Here is a 16,675-nt window from a genome sequence, read left to right as displayed (position 1 = left end):
CAGTGACTGGATGGCAACTGGTTTGTTTGTTTTTTTTTTAATAGTGAAAGAGTAAGACTGCCCTGATACAGGCAGGGGGAGGTAGTCAGACAGGGGGTGCAGGGAGGAGACGCCAGGTGGTCCCCAGCACTGGGTCCTGCCCATCCTGTCTAAGGATCTCTGAGATTCACTGAATTTCTCAGGAAAATCCTTGTTTCGCTTAAGCACCTCTGCTGGTTTCTGTTGCTTGCTGCCAAAAGCACCTTGTTGTTAGCTGTTGTTGACTTGTCCCGACTCATGGTGACCCCATGCAAAACAGAACAAAATGCCGCCGGGTCCTGCGCCATCCCTGTGACAGACTGCGGATCACACCGTTGTGATACATAGGGTTTTCACTGGCTAATTTTCAGAGGCAGATTGCCAGGCCTTTCTTCCTAGTCTATCTTAGCCTGGAAGCTCTGCTGAGACCTGTCCAGTATCCTAGCAACAAACACGCAAACTCCACTGTGAGATGGGTGGTGGCCGCACATGAGGCGCCTTGGCCGGGATAATCACCGAGTCTCCCGCACGGAAGGTGAGCGTTCCACCACTGGGCCACACCTTAACCAGGAAGGGAGCTGCAGGTGTGCTTAAAGCCAGTTCACACTCACCCAAATCGCCACACCCCTGATGTAAGCACTGACCTAGGCTCCTGTGCCCAGGCCTCCTGCCCACCTGCTCCCTACCTGTCCCCGTCCCCCCACCCCCACCCCCAGCAGCCCAGCTCACCAACCAGCAGGGCTGTGCCTCCTCCAGTTGGTTTAGGAGCTGGTGTCTTCCCTCCTCCCCCAGGCCAGGGCGGCTGCGGGCAAGTGGCATCTTCCCCTCTCTAGCCCCTCCCAGCCCAGCCAGAGCAGGGCAGGCAGTGAGTGACTGGGACCACGTCACACCTGCCCACATTTGACAGTTCACAGCCCTGTCCCGCCCACACCTCCTCCCATTTCATACATCACAGCTCTGAGAGCAGGTGGCTGTGCCCTGTGGTCCTGGCCTTGTAGGCTGTCAGCAGGGCGGGAACCCCGAGTTCTGTTCACTCCCTTGAAGGTAGGCCAACTGACCAAATTCTCCAGGGCTGGCTGCCACCTGCCACCTCTAGGGCGGGCCTGTGGCTCCCTGCCACGCCTGGGACAAAGGCTCACTTTCTCTGGTGGCCCTGGGCCTTCCTGGGCAGGGGCCTCTGTCCCACAGAGCACAGAGCTTTCCTGCTACGATTCAGGCTGGGTGGGTGGGGTGGGTGGAGCTTCAGGAGTAGGCAGGGTGGCCCAGAGGATCCGTGGCCCTGGGGGTTCTGTCAGCAGCCCTACAGACTCCTCTGAATCCCTGTGGTAGGGGGCAGTCAGAGTGAGGGCCCCAAGGGCCTGGGCTGCCACCCCCAGCCCCCTTCCTAATCATGATCACGTCACCGGGCAGTGGCAGGCACCAGACTAAGTGAGTCCCCGTGGCCACTTCATAGACGGCAAACTGGGCTCGGGAAGGCGGCAGTTCCTGCCCGGGCCACAGCTAACGGTGGGCAGTCTCCAAAACCTGCTTCCTGAGCTTCTGCCCTGCCAGCATCTGGGCTTAGCTTCCTGCACACCTCTCCTGAGAGGGAGAGGGGTGCTGGGCACCCCACCCTGCTTATCAAAGTCACAGTGACACACCCTACCTGCCCAGGTGTGCCCAAGACTGGCTTCCTCCTTCATCTGACCACAGGGCTGCGCTGGGCCCTCAGGGACCACAGGGAGGACAGGCCGCCACACACAGAGTGATGATGAGAGAGGTGACAGGTATGTGGGGACAAAGGTGGGCTGGTCCCTGCCCATCCTGATCACTCAGCTGGACCCTTGTTTCTTTAGGGGTTGAGTCTTGCAGACTTGGGGCGGGAGGGGGGCGGCTTTTGTCCGTGACCTGGAGACTGGCTTACAGAGCAGCCTCAGCTTTCCCATCTGGCTTCTGCCCTGGCTCCCCCAGGATAGATGGGGAGGGTGAGGATGTCACTGACTGCCTTTCTTTTCCGACCCCATTTTGTGCCTTCTCCCAGCACTGCAATGACCTGTGGGACTTGTCAGTCTGTGAGCACCACTACCCATCTACCCACCATCCTTCCACCCGGCCACCCTCCTCTCACCCATCCATTCTTCCTCCCTCCTGCCCACCCATCCATCTACCCAACCTCCCACTCAACTTCCCATCCATCCATTCACCCATTCATCTATCCATCCATTCGCCCACCCACATCCATCCATTCATCCATCCATCCATCCATCCTCCCACCTGCCCATCCATCTAGCTACCCAATCTCCCACTCAACTTTCTATCTATTCATCCACCCACTCATCTATCCACGGACTGCCAAAAGAACGAACAAATCTGTCTTAGAAGAAGTACAACCAGAGTGCTCCTTAGAAGCAAGGATGGCGAGATTGCATCCTACATACTTTGGACATGTTGTCAGGAGGGATCAGTTCCTGGAGAAGGACATCATGTTTGGCAAAGTGAAGCGTAAGGGAAAAAGAGGAAGACCCTCAACAAGATGGATTGACACAGTGGCTGCAACAATGGGCTCAAGCATAACAATGATTATGAGGATGGCGCAGGACCGGGCAGTGTTTTGTTCTGTGGTACACAGGGTCGCTATGAGTTGGAACCGACTCAATGGCACTTACCAAGTCATCATCCAACCTTCCCTCTGCCCATCCATCCATCCATCTATCCATCCTCCAAGAATCTTAGTAGCCAGTCAGCTGACCAGCTTGATTCCCCCCTTTCCTTCCTCCTTCCTTTCCATTCATCCAAAAGTTAGACACATCGCAAGTGATATTCAAATAATCTAACTATTGGTTTGGACATACATCTACCCATCAGAATAGGCACCGATGAGCAATACAGGCGTGCACCAGTCAGTACCTGCTCTGTGTGCTGACACCCGGGCCAGTGCAAGGGCCTGCAAACTGCCTCTAACCAGCCCAGACAGGGAGGCCAGCAGCTCTTCTTCCCATTGGCCACAACCTCCTTAAAGACACCCCTCCCTTGGTCTTCAAGATGACCCCTCCCTTGGCTCCTGGTCCCTGGGGCAGAACTTGTGCTGGGCACTCTCACATGTGGTCTCAGCCGGTGGTCATGGTGAAGAAACGCCGTTTCGCTCAGTTCAGAGGTAAACCCAGATTGCATCCCCCAGTGGCTTCTCGCTCCAGACTCGATCTTAGACTGTTTCCAAGGCATGACCCTGCCTGCTGCTCTGGCCTTGTTCTGTCCCTACCCTCTCGCCCACTCTGTTCCAGCCACACTGGCTGTCTTTATGTCCCTTGGACATACTAGGCTTATTCCCGCCCTGGGCCCTTGGCCCTCGCTGCTGGGAATGCTGCTCACCCACAGAAGGCTGGTCCTTCTCACATTCCACACAAGCTTCAATGTCACTTCCTGGAGGGGCCAGCCCTCCTCATCGCACACAGCCCAGACTCTCCAAACAACACACGGACTCTCGGAGTTTTCTGTTTCTTTACTTCTTTGCCTACTCTCTTCTCCCTACTCAGATGTCGGTTCTCGTGGGTAGGGTGTGTCCAGTGTGGTCACTGCTGTCCCCACACGCAGCTCCAGGCTGTGTGGGAGCCCAGGCAAGTGGCCAAGTGTGTGCTGCTGGCCGGCCCTTCCCCTTCCTGGGCTGCAGCTTCCTGCCCAGACAAGGGCCCCTCCATCTCTGACCTCCTGGGTTCAGCCCTGGTTTCTGGCCTTCTCCAAGGTCTCTGTCCCCCGCCACCCACCCCAGCCTTGCCTTCCTGGAGTGCACAGCCCTGCTGGGGGGAGCCTGAGCCATGTGGTGGTGGGTCCCACTGCGCCCAAGGTGTATCTAAGGCATGGCAGATATGGCCAGTGCCCTGCGTGTCACTTGGAGGAGAGGGGTCACCGCCGCTGTCATGGATTGAATTGCGTCCCCCAAAAATATGTGTTGACTTGGTTAGGCCATGATTCCCAGTATTGTGTGGATGTCCTCCATTTTGTGATGTTAAGAGAATTAGGGTGGGATTATAGCACCACCCTTACTCAGGTCACCTCTCTGATCCAGTGTAAAGGGAGTTTCCCCGGGGTGTGGCCTGTACCACATTTTATCTCTCAAGAGATAAAAAGGAAAGAGAAGCAAGCAGAGAGTTGGGGACCTCAGATCACAAAGAAAGCAGCACCAGCAGCAGAGCGCGTTCTTTGGACACGGGGTCCCTGGACCTGAGAAGCTCCTCGGCCAGGGGAAGATTCAGGACAAGGACCTTCCTCCAAAGCTGACATAGAAAGAAAGACTTTTCCTGGAGCTGACACCCTGCATTTGGACTTGTAACCCACTAGATTGCGAGAGAATAAATTTCTCTTTGTTAAAGCCATCCACTTGTGGTATTCCTGTTACAGCAGCAGTTGGTGACTAAGACACCATTCACTTGTGGTATTTCTGTTACAGCAGCACTAGGTGACTGAGACACCATCCACTGTGGTATTTCTGTTATAGCAGCACTAGGTGACTAAGACACCACCCACTGTGGTACTTCTGTTACAGCAGCACTAGGTGACTGAGACACCATCCACTGTGGTGTTTCTGTTATAGCAGCACTAGGTGACTGAGACACCATCCACTTGTGGTATTTCTGTTACAGCAGCACTAGGTGACTAAGACACCATCCACTTGTGGTACTTCTGTTACAGCAGCACTAGGTGACTGAGACACCATCCACTTGTGGTATTTCTGTTATAGCAGCACCAGGTGACTAAGACACCATCCACTCGTGGTACTTCTGTTACAGCAGCACTAGGTGACTAAGACACCACCCACTTGTGGTATTTCTGTTATAGCAGCACTAGGTGACTAAGACACCACCCACTTGTGGTATTTCTGTTATAGCAGCACTAGGTGACTGAGACACCATCCACTGTGGTATTTCTGTTACAGCAGCACTAGGTGACTGAGACACCATCCACTGTGGTATTTCTGTTATAGCTGCACTAGGTGACTGAGACACCATCCACTTGTGGTATTTCTGTTATAGCAGCACTAGGTGACTGAGACACCATCCACTGTGGTATTTCTGTTACAGCAGCACTAGGTGACTAAGACACCATCCACTGTGGTACTTCTGTTATAGCTGCACTAGGTGACCGAGACACCATCCACTGTGGTATTTCTGTTACAGCAGCACTAGGTGACTAAGACACCATCCACTGTGGTACTTCTGTTATAGCTGCACTAGGTGCTGAGACACCGTCCACTTGTGGTATTTCTGTTATAGCAGCACTAGGTGACTGAGACACCATCCACTTGTGGTATTTCTGTTACAGCTGCAGTAGGTGACTGAGACACCGTCCACTTGTGGTATTTCTGTTATAGCAGCACTAGGTGACTGAGACACCATCCACTGTGGTATTTCTGTTACAGCAGCACTAGGTGACTGAGACACCATCCACTGTGGTATTTCTGTTATAGCTGCACTAGGTGGCTGAGACACCGTCCACTTGTGGTATTTCTGTTATAGCAGCACTAGGTGACTGAGACACCATCCACTTGTGGTATTTCTGTTACAGCTGCACTAGGTGACTGAGACACCATCCACTTGTGGTATTTCTGTTATAGCAGCACTAGGTGACTGAGACACCATCCACTGTGGTATTTCTGTTACAGCAGCACTAGGTGACTAAGACACCATCCACTGTGGTACTTCTGTTATAGCTGCACTAGGTGACCGAGACACCATCCACTGTGGTATTTCTGTTACAGCAGCACTAGGTGACTAAGACACCATCCACTGTGGTACTTCTGTTATAGCTGCACTAGGTGGCTGAGACACCGTCCACTTGTGGTATTTCTGTTATAGCAGCACTAGGTGACTGAGACACCATCCACTGTGGTATTTCTGTTACAGCAGCACTAGGTGACTAAGACACCATCCACTGTGGTACTTCTGTTATAGCTGCACTAGGTGACCGAGACACCATCCACTGTGGTATTTCTGTTACAGCAGCACTAGGTGACTAAGACACCATCCACTGTGGTACTTCTGTTATAGCTGCACTAGGTGGCTGAGACACCGTCCACTTGTGGTATTTCTGTTACAGCAGCACTAGGTGACTGAGACACTATCCACTTGTAGTATTTCTGTTATAGCAGCACTAGGTGACTGAGACACCATCCACTGTGGTACTTCTGTTATAGCAGCACTAGGTGACTAAGACACCGTCCACTTGTGGTATTTCTGTTACAGCTGCACTAGGTGACTAAGACACCATCCACTGTGGTATTTCTGTTACAGCAGCACTAGGTGACTAAGACACCATCCACTGTGGTACTTCTGTTATAGCTGCACTAGGTGGCTGAGACACCGTCCACTTGTGGTATTTCTGTTATAGCAGCACTAGGTGACTGAGACACCATCCACTTGTGGTATTTCTGTTACAGCTGCACTAGGTGACTGAGACACCGTCCACTTGTGGTATTTCTGTTATAGCAGCACTAGGTGACTGAGACACCATCCACTGTGGTATTTCTGTTACAGCAGCACTAGGTGACTAAGACACCATCCACTGTGGTACTTCTGTTATAGCTGCACTAGGTGGCTGAGACACCGTCCACTTGTGGTATTTCTGTTATAGCAGCACTAGGTGACTGAGACACCATCCACTGTGGTATTTCTGTTACAGCAGCACTAGGTGACTAAGACACCATCCACTGTGGTACTTCTGTTATAGCAGCACTAGGTGACTAAGACACCGTCCACTTGTGGTATTTCTGTTACAGCTGCACTAGGTGACTAAGACACCATCCACTGTGGTATTTCTGTTACAGCAGCACTAGGTGACTAAGACACCATCCACTGTGGTACTTCTGTTATAGCTGCACTAGGTGGCTGAGACACCGTCCACTTGTGGTATTTCTGTTATAGCAGCACTAGGTGACTGAGACACCATCCACTTGTGGTATTTCTGTTACAGCTGCACTAGGTGACTGAGACACCGTCCACTTGTGGTATTTCTGTTATAGCAGCACTAGGTGACTGAGACACCATCCACTGTGGTATTTCTGTTACAGCAGCACTAGGTGACTAAGACACCATCCACTGTGGTACTTCTGTTATAGCTGCACTAGGTGGCTGAGACACCGTCCACTTGTGGTATTTCTGTTATAGCAGCACTAGGTGACTGAGACACCATCCACTTGTGGTATTTCTGTTACAGCTGCACTAGGTGACTGAGACACCATCCACTTGTGGTATTTCTGTTATAGCAGCACTAGGTGACTGAGACACCATCCACTGTGGTATTTCTGTTACAGCAGCACTAGGTGACTAAGACACCATCCACTGTGGTACTTCTGTTATAGCTGCACTAGGTGACCGAGACACCATCCACTGTGGTATTTCTGTTACAGCAGCACTAGGTGACTAAGACACCATCCACTGTGGTACTTCTGTTATAGCTGCACTAGGTGGCTGAGACACCGTCCACTTGTGGTATTTCTGTTATAGCAGCACTAGGTGACTGAGACACCATCCACTTGTGGTATTTCTGTTACAGCAGCACTAGGTGGCTGAGACACCGTCCACTTGTGGTATTTCTGTTATAGCAGCACTAGGTGACTGAGACACCATCCACTTGTGGTATTTCTGTTACAGCTGCACTAGGTGACTGAGACACCATCCACTGTGGTATTTCTGTTATAGCAGCACTAGGTGACTAAGACACTATCCACCTGTGGTATTTCTGTTATAGCAGCACTAGGTGACTAAGACACCATCCACCTGTGGTGTTTCTGTTACAGCAGCACTAGGTGACTGAGACACCATCCACTCGTGGTACTTCTGTTACAGCAGCACTAGGTGACTAAGACACCACCCACTTGTGGTATTTCTGTTATAGCAGCACTAGGTGACTAAGACACCACCCACTTGTGGTATTTCTGTTATAGCAGCACTAGGTGACTGAGACACCATCCACTGTGGTATTTCTGTTACAGCAGCACTAGGTGACTGAGACACCATCCACTGTGGTATTTCTGTTATAGCTGCACTAGGTGACTGAGACACCATCCACTTGTGGTATTTCTGTTATAGCAGCACTAGGTGACTGAGACACCATCCACTGTGGTATTTCTGTTACAGCAGCACTAGGTGACTAAGACACCATCCACTGTGGTACTTCTGTTATAGCTGCACTAGGTGACCGAGACACCATCCACTGTGGTATTTCTGTTACAGCAGCACTAGGTGACTAAGACACCATCCACTGTGGTACTTCTGTTATAGCTGCACTAGGTGGCTGAGACACCGTCCACTTGTGGTATTTCTGTTATAGCAGCACTAGGTGACTGAGACACCATCCACTTGTGGTATTTCTGTTACAGCTGCACTAGGTGACTGAGACACCGTCCACTTGTGGTATTTCTGTTATAGCAGCACTAGGTGACTGAGACACCATCCACTGTGGTATTTCTGTTACAGCAGCACTAGGTGACTAAGACACCATCCACTGTGGTACTTCTGTTATAGCTGCACTAGGTGGCTGAGACACCGTCCACTTGTGGTATTTCTGTTATAGCAGCACTAGGTGACTGAGACACCATCCACTGTGGTATTTCTGTTACAGCAGCACTAGGTGACTAAGACACCATCCACTGTGGTACTTCTGTTATAGCAGCACTAGGTGACTAAGACACCGTCCACTTGTGGTATTTCTGTTACAGCTGCACTAGGTGACTAAGACACCATCCACTGTGGTATTTCTGTTACAGCAGCACTAGGTGACTAAGACACCATCCACTGTGGTACTTCTGTTATAGCTGCACTAGGTGGCTGAGACACCGTCCACTTGTGGTATTTCTGTTATAGCAGCACTAGGTGACTGAGACACCATCCACTTGTGGTATTTCTGTTACAGCTGCACTAGGTGACTGAGACACCGTCCACTTGTGGTATTTCTGTTATAGCAGCACTAGGTGACTGAGACACCATCCACTGTGGTATTTCTGTTACAGCAGCACTAGGTGACTAAGACACCATCCACTGTGGTACTTCTGTTATAGCTGCACTAGGTGGCTGAGACACCGTCCACTTGTGGTATTTCTGTTATAGCAGCACTAGGTGACTGAGACACCATCCACTTGTGGTATTTCTGTTACAGCTGCACTAGGTGACTGAGACACCATCCACTTGTGGTATTTCTGTTATAGCAGCACTAGGTGACTGAGACACCATCCACTGTGGTATTTCTGTTACAGCAGCACTAGGTGACTAAGACACCATCCACTGTGGTACTTCTGTTATAGCTGCACTAGGTGACCGAGACACCATCCACTGTGGTATTTCTGTTACAGCAGCACTAGGTGACTAAGACACCATCCACTGTGGTACTTCTGTTATAGCTGCACTAGGTGGCTGAGACACCGTCCACTTGTGGTATTTCTGTTATAGCAGCACTAGGTGACTGAGACACCATCCACTTGTGGTATTTCTGTTACAGCAGCACTAGGTGGCTGAGACACCGTCCACTTGTGGTATTTCTGTTATAGCAGCACTAGGTGACTGAGACACCATCCACTTGTGGTATTTCTGTTACAGCTGCACTAGGTGACTGAGACACCATCCACTGTGGTATTTCTGTTATAGCAGCACTAGGTGACTAAGACACTATCCACCTGTGGTATTTCTGTTATAGCAGCACTAGGTGACTAAGACACCATCCACCTGTGGTGTTTCTGTTACAGCAGCACTAGGTGACTGAGACACCATCCACTCGTGGTACTTCTGTTACAGCAGCACTAGGTGACTAAGACACCACCCACTTGTGGTATTTCTGTTATAGCAGCACTAGGTGACTAAGACACCACCCACTTGTGGTATTTCTGTTATAGCAGCACTAGGTGACTGAGACACCATCCACTGTGGTATTTCTGTTACAGCAGCACTAGGTGACTGAGACACCATCCACTGTGGTATTTCTGTTATAGCTGCACTAGGTGACTGAGACACCATCCACTTGTGGTATTTCTGTTATAGCAGCACTAGGTGACTGAGACACCATCCACTGTGGTATTTCTGTTACAGCAGCACTAGGTGACTAAGACACCATCCACTGTGGTACTTCTGTTATAGCTGCACTAGGTGACCGAGACACCATCCACTGTGGTATTTCTGTTACAGCAGCACTAGGTGACTAAGACACCATCCACTGTGGTACTTCTGTTATAGCTGCACTAGGTGCTGAGACACCGTCCACTTGTGGTATTTCTGTTATAGCAGCACTAGGTGACTGAGACACCATCCACTTGTGGTATTTCTGTTACAGCTGCAGTAGGTGACTGAGACACCGTCCACTTGTGGTATTTCTGTTATAGCTGCACTAGGTGGCTGAGACACCGTCCACTTGTGGTATTTCTGTTATAGCAGCACTAGGTGACTGAGACACCATCCACTTGTGGTATTTCTGTTACAGCTGCACTAGGTGACTGAGACACCATCCACTTGTGGTATTTCTGTTATAGCAGCACTAGGTGACTGAGACACCATCCACTGTGGTATTTCTGTTACAGCAGCACTAGGTGACTAAGACACCATCCACTGTGGTACTTCTGTTATAGCTGCACTAGGTGACCGAGACACCATCCACTGTGGTATTTCTGTTACAGCAGCACTAGGTGACTAAGACACCATCCACTGTGGTACTTCTGTTATAGCTGCACTAGGTGGCTGAGACACCGTCCACTTGTGGTATTTCTGTTATAGCAGCACTAGGTGACTGAGACACCATCCACTGTGGTATTTCTGTTACAGCAGCACTAGGTGACTAAGACACCATCCACTGTGGTACTTCTGTTATAGCTGCACTAGGTGACCGAGACACCATCCACTGTGGTATTTCTGTTACAGCAGCACTAGGTGACTAAGACACCATCCACTGTGGTACTTCTGTTATAGCTGCACTAGGTGGCTGAGACACCGTCCACTTGTGGTATTTCTGTTACAGCAGCACTAGGTGACTGAGACACTATCCACTTGTAGTATTTCTGTTACAGCAGCACTAGGTGACTGAGACACCATCCACTGTGGTACTTCTGTTATAGCAGCACTAGGTGACTAAGACACCGTCCACTTGTGGTATTTCTGTTACAGCTGCACTAGGTGACTAAGACACCATCCACTGTGGTATTTCTGTTACAGCAGCACTAGGTGACTAAGACACCATCCACTGTGGTACTTCTGTTATAGCTGCACTAGGTGGCTGAGACACCGTCCACTTGTGGTATTTCTGTTATAGCAGCACTAGGTGACTGAGACACCATCCACTTGTGGTATTTCTGTTACAGCTGCACTAGGTGACTGAGACACCGTCCACTTGTGGTATTTCTGTTATAGCAGCACTAGGTGACTGAGACACCATCCACTGTGGTATTTCTGTTACAGCAGCACTAGGTGACTAAGACACCATCCACTGTGGTACTTCTGTTATAGCTGCACTAGGTGGCTGAGACACCGTCCACTTGTGGTATTTCTGTTATAGCAGCACTAGGTGACTAAGACACTATCCACCTGTGGTATTTCTGTTATAGCAGCACTAGGTGACTAAGACACCATCCACCTGTGGTGTTTCTGTTACAGCAGCACTAGGTGACTGAGACACCATCCACTCGTGGTACTTCTGTTACAGCAGCACTAGGTGACTAAGACACCACCCACTTGTGGTATTTCTGTTATAGCAGCACTAGGTGACTAAGACACCACCCACTTGTGGTATTTCTGTTATAGCAGCACTAGGTGACTGAGACACCATCCACTGTGGTATTTCTGTTACAGCAGCACTAGGTGACTGAGACACCATCCACTGTGGTATTTCTGTTATAGCTGCACTAGGTGACTGAGACACCATCCACTTGTGGTATTTCTGTTATAGCAGCACTAGGTGACTGAGACACCATCCACTGTGGTATTTCTGTTACAGCAGCACTAGGTGACTAAGACACCATCCACTGTGGTACTTCTGTTATAGCTGCACTAGGTGACCGAGACACCATCCACTGTGGTATTTCTGTTACAGCAGCACTAGGTGACTAAGACACCATCCACTGTGGTACTTCTGTTATAGCTGCACTAGGTGCTGAGACACCGTCCACTTGTGGTATTTCTGTTATAGCAGCACTAGGTGACTGAGACACCATCCACTTGTGGTATTTCTGTTACAGCTGCAGTAGGTGACTGAGACACCGTCCACTTGTGGTATTTCTGTTATAGCAGCACTAGGTGACTGAGACACCATCCACTGTGGTATTTCTGTTACAGCAGCACTAGGTGACTGAGACACCATCCACTGTGGTATTTCTGTTATAGCTGCACTAGGTGGCTGAGACACCGTCCACTTGTGGTATTTCTGTTATAGCAGCACTAGGTGACTGAGACACCATCCACTTGTGGTATTTCTGTTACAGCTGCACTAGGTGACTGAGACACCATCCACTTGTGGTATTTCTGTTATAGCAGCACTAGGTGACTGAGACACCATCCACTGTGGTATTTCTGTTACAGCAGCACTAGGTGACTAAGACACCATCCACTGTGGTACTTCTGTTATAGCTGCACTAGGTGACCGAGACACCATCCACTGTGGTATTTCTGTTACAGCAGCACTAGGTGACTAAGACACCATCCACTGTGGTACTTCTGTTATAGCTGCACTAGGTGGCTGAGACACCGTCCACTTGTGGTATTTCTGTTATAGCAGCACTAGGTGACTGAGACACCATCCACTGTGGTATTTCTGTTACAGCAGCACTAGGTGACTAAGACACCATCCACTGTGGTACTTCTGTTATAGCTGCACTAGGTGACCGAGACACCATCCACTGTGGTATTTCTGTTACAGCAGCACTAGGTGACTAAGACACCATCCACTGTGGTACTTCTGTTATAGCTGCACTAGGTGGCTGAGACACCGTCCACTTGTGGTATTTCTGTTACAGCAGCACTAGGTGACTGAGACACTATCCACTTGTAGTATTTCTGTTATAGCAGCACTAGGTGACTGAGACACCATCCACTGTGGTACTTCTGTTATAGCAGCACTAGGTGACTAAGACACCGTCCACTTGTGGTATTTCTGTTACAGCTGCACTAGGTGACTAAGACACCATCCACTGTGGTATTTCTGTTACAGCAGCACTAGGTGACTAAGACACCATCCACTGTGGTACTTCTGTTATAGCTGCACTAGGTGGCTGAGACACCGTCCACTTGTGGTATTTCTGTTATAGCAGCACTAGGTGACTGAGACACCATCCACTTGTGGTATTTCTGTTACAGCTGCACTAGGTGACTGAGACACCGTCCACTTGTGGTATTTCTGTTATAGCAGCACTAGGTGACTGAGACACCATCCACTGTGGTATTTCTGTTACAGCAGCACTAGGTGACTAAGACACCATCCACTGTGGTACTTCTGTTATAGCTGCACTAGGTGGCTGAGACACCGTCCACTTGTGGTATTTCTGTTATAGCAGCACTAGGTGACTGAGACACCATCCACTTGTGGTATTTCTGTTACAGCTGCACTAGGTGACTGAGACACCATCCACTTGTGGTATTTCTGTTATAGCAGCACTAGGTGACTGAGACACCATCCACTGTGGTATTTCTGTTACAGCAGCACTAGGTGACTAAGACACCATCCACTGTGGTACTTCTGTTATAGCTGCACTAGGTGACCGAGACACCATCCACTGTGGTATTTCTGTTACAGCAGCACTAGGTGACTAAGACACCATCCACTGTGGTACTTCTGTTATAGCTGCACTAGGTGGCTGAGACACCGTCCACTTGTGGTATTTCTGTTATAGCAGCACTAGGTGACTGAGACACCATCCACTTGTGGTATTTCTGTTACAGCAGCACTAGGTGGCTGAGACACCGTCCACTTGTGGTATTTCTGTTATAGCAGCACTAGGTGACTGAGACACCATCCACTTGTGGTATTTCTGTTACAGCTGCACTAGGTGACTGAGACACCATCCACTGTGGTATTTCTGTTATAGCAGCACTAGGTGACTAAGACACTATCCACCTGTGGTATTTCTGTTATAGCAGCACTAGGTGACTAAGACACCATCCACCTGTGGTGTTTCTGTTACAGCAGCACTAGGTGACTGAGACACCATCCACTGTGGTATTTCTGTTACAGCAGCACTAGGTGACTAAGACACCATCCACTGTGGTACTTCTGTTATAGCTGCACTAGGTGACTGAGACACCATCCACTTGTGGTATTTCTGTTACAGCAGCACTAGGTGACTGAGACACTATCCACTTGTAGTATTTCTGTTATAGCAGCACTAGGTGACTGAGACACCATCCACTGTGGTATTTCTGTTATAGCAGCACTAGGTGACTAAGACACCATCCACTGTGGTACTTCTGTTATAGCAGCACTAGGTGACTAAGACACCGTCCACTTGTGGTATTTCTGTTACAGCTGCACTAGGTGACTAAGACACCATCCACTGTGGTATTTCTGTTACAGCAGCACTAGGTGACTAAGACACCATCCACTTGTGGTATTTCTGTTACAGCAGCACTAGGTGACTGAGACACCATCCACTTGTGGTATTTCTGTTATAGCAGCACTAGGTGACTAAGACACCATCCACTGTGGTACTTCTGTTACAGCAGCACTAGGTGACTAAGACACCATCCACTTGTGGCATTTCTGTTACAGCAGCACTAGGTGACTAAGACACCATCCACTTGTGGCATTTCTGTTACAGCAGCACTAGGTGACTAAGACACCATCCACTTGTGGCATTTCTGTTACAGCAGCACTAGGTGACTAAGACACCATCCACATGTGGTATTTCTGTTAGAGCAGCACTAGGTGACTAAGACAGCCATCAATGAGCAGTTTCTATTGGCCATGGCAATTTCCATTGCTAGCAAGGAGAGATCATTCAGCAATTTAAAACTAACTGCCATCGGTGCAGTTTTCTGTAGACACACCGCTGCGCTGAGATACCTCCTGGACCACGCTCGGGGCCACGCTCCTCTCTCCCACCTCCTGCTGTGTGGGTGGTGGTCCTAGGCCAGGCAGAAAGGGGGGCTTCCCTGTGTCTACCACTTGTTGGCACCTGGACATTATCCTGCTGCCCTGTTACAGGTTAAACTGTGTCCCCAAAAGAGATGCTGAAGTGTTAAGCCCTGCACCTGTGAATGTGATCTTGCTTGGGGAAACAGGGTCTTTGAAAATGTTACCAGCTAATGAGGTCACACCAGGGGAGGGTGGGTCCTGAGCCTAATCCTATATGAGTGGTGTCTTTAGGAAAGAGAACAAACATGGAGAGAGGGTCACCATGGGGGAAGACAGGCACCACATGATGCCAGAGACAGCTGCGTCTACAAGCAAGCCAAGGACCGCCAGTCACCACCAGAAGCTGGGAGAGAGGCGTGGGGCAGTTCCTCTCTCAAAGGCCCTGGGAGCGGTCGGTACAGCCGAGGCCCTGACTTGGACTCCCAGCCTCCCTTGCTGTGAGACAATAAATTTCTGTTTTTAAAGCCACTCACCTTGTGGTATATCATTACGGCGGCCACAGGAAATTAAGGCACACCCCTAATATTCTGGGCAGGGGAGGAGCGTGCAGAGGAAATGGCAAGTGTTTTGCTACATATATTTCACTACACGAAAAAGTCACAAAAAGCAAGATGCATCACCGGGTGGGGCCTGGGGGCAGCCCTCCCAGCTGGCCAGCAGCAGGGGCTGGGCCAGCTGACTGGCGGCTTCCACCTATGCCCAGGGCTATCGCTGTCCACTCTCCCCAGTAACCACAGGCACCCCTGGTCCCTTCTGCTCCATGGCACCCTGTCCCGCCAAGGCTCACAGGCCACCTGAGAGTTGGGGATGGGGACAATATGGGGAGTGTGGGAGATGGCTTGGCTGCCCCACCCTGCATGGCCTGGCACGCTCATCAGCTTCTGTTTCCCACCTGTCCCCCGACATGGGTGGGCCACAGGTCCCAGGTGGGGCCCCCACAAAATAGGTGGGCGACAGGTCCCAAGTGGGACCCCCCCCCACAAAATGGGAGGCTCACGGGTCCCAGATGGGGCCCCCATGACATGGGTGGGTGATGGGTCCTACAGAGGTGGGGCCCCCACAAAATGGGTGGGTGACGGGTCCCAGGTGTGGACCCCATGACATGGGTGGGTAATAGGTCTCAGGTGGGACCCCCACAAAATGGGAGGGCCATGGGTCCCAGGTGGCGCAGCCCAGAGCAGGTGGGAGAGCAGGTGAGGCTCTGCCCTGCCCCACCAGCCCTGTGTCTCCCAGGACGCCCACCTGTTCAGGCACCTGGGGAGATGCCAGGCTCTCTGATCCCAGGCCAACGCCACTGGTGCAAGCAAGGTCTGGTGAGCAGGCGTGGAGCTCACACCAGCCTCAGGCCACCCCACCCCAAGACTGGCACGGAGCCCTCCAGAAACTGCCTTCGGGGCAGTTCTCCCAACGCCTCCCCTCTATCACCCAGATGCCCGCCCTCAGGCAGGAACAATGGGTCCCCGTGAAGGAAGGTCACTGGCACGGTGTCAGGAGGCCCAGGCAGGAGCCCAGCCAAGACCTGGCCAGCCTGGGCTGAGGCTCCAGGAGGGGCAGGTGCAGAGTGGTCAGCAAGACCGAAGCTCCAAAA

General features: G+C 50.7%; 1 protein-coding gene across 2 annotated transcripts in view; it reads right to left on the bottom strand.

Annotated features, from left to right (window-relative positions):
- The window catches only part of OSBPL5 (oxysterol binding protein like 5), a 96,953-nt gene that overhangs the window by 45,870 nt on the left and 34,408 nt on the right, over positions 1–16,675 (bottom strand). The gene's annotated exons all lie outside the window — the stretch shown is intronic.

Source organism: Elephas maximus, chromosome 7, assembly GCF_024166365.1.
Source record: "Elephas maximus indicus isolate mEleMax1 chromosome 7, mEleMax1 primary haplotype, whole genome shotgun sequence".
In the NCBI taxonomy this organism is placed as follows: Eukaryota; Metazoa; Chordata; class Mammalia; order Proboscidea; family Elephantidae; genus Elephas; species Elephas maximus.
Note: the sequence above shows the minus strand (reverse complement) of the source record. Positions and strands in the feature narration are given on the sequence as shown.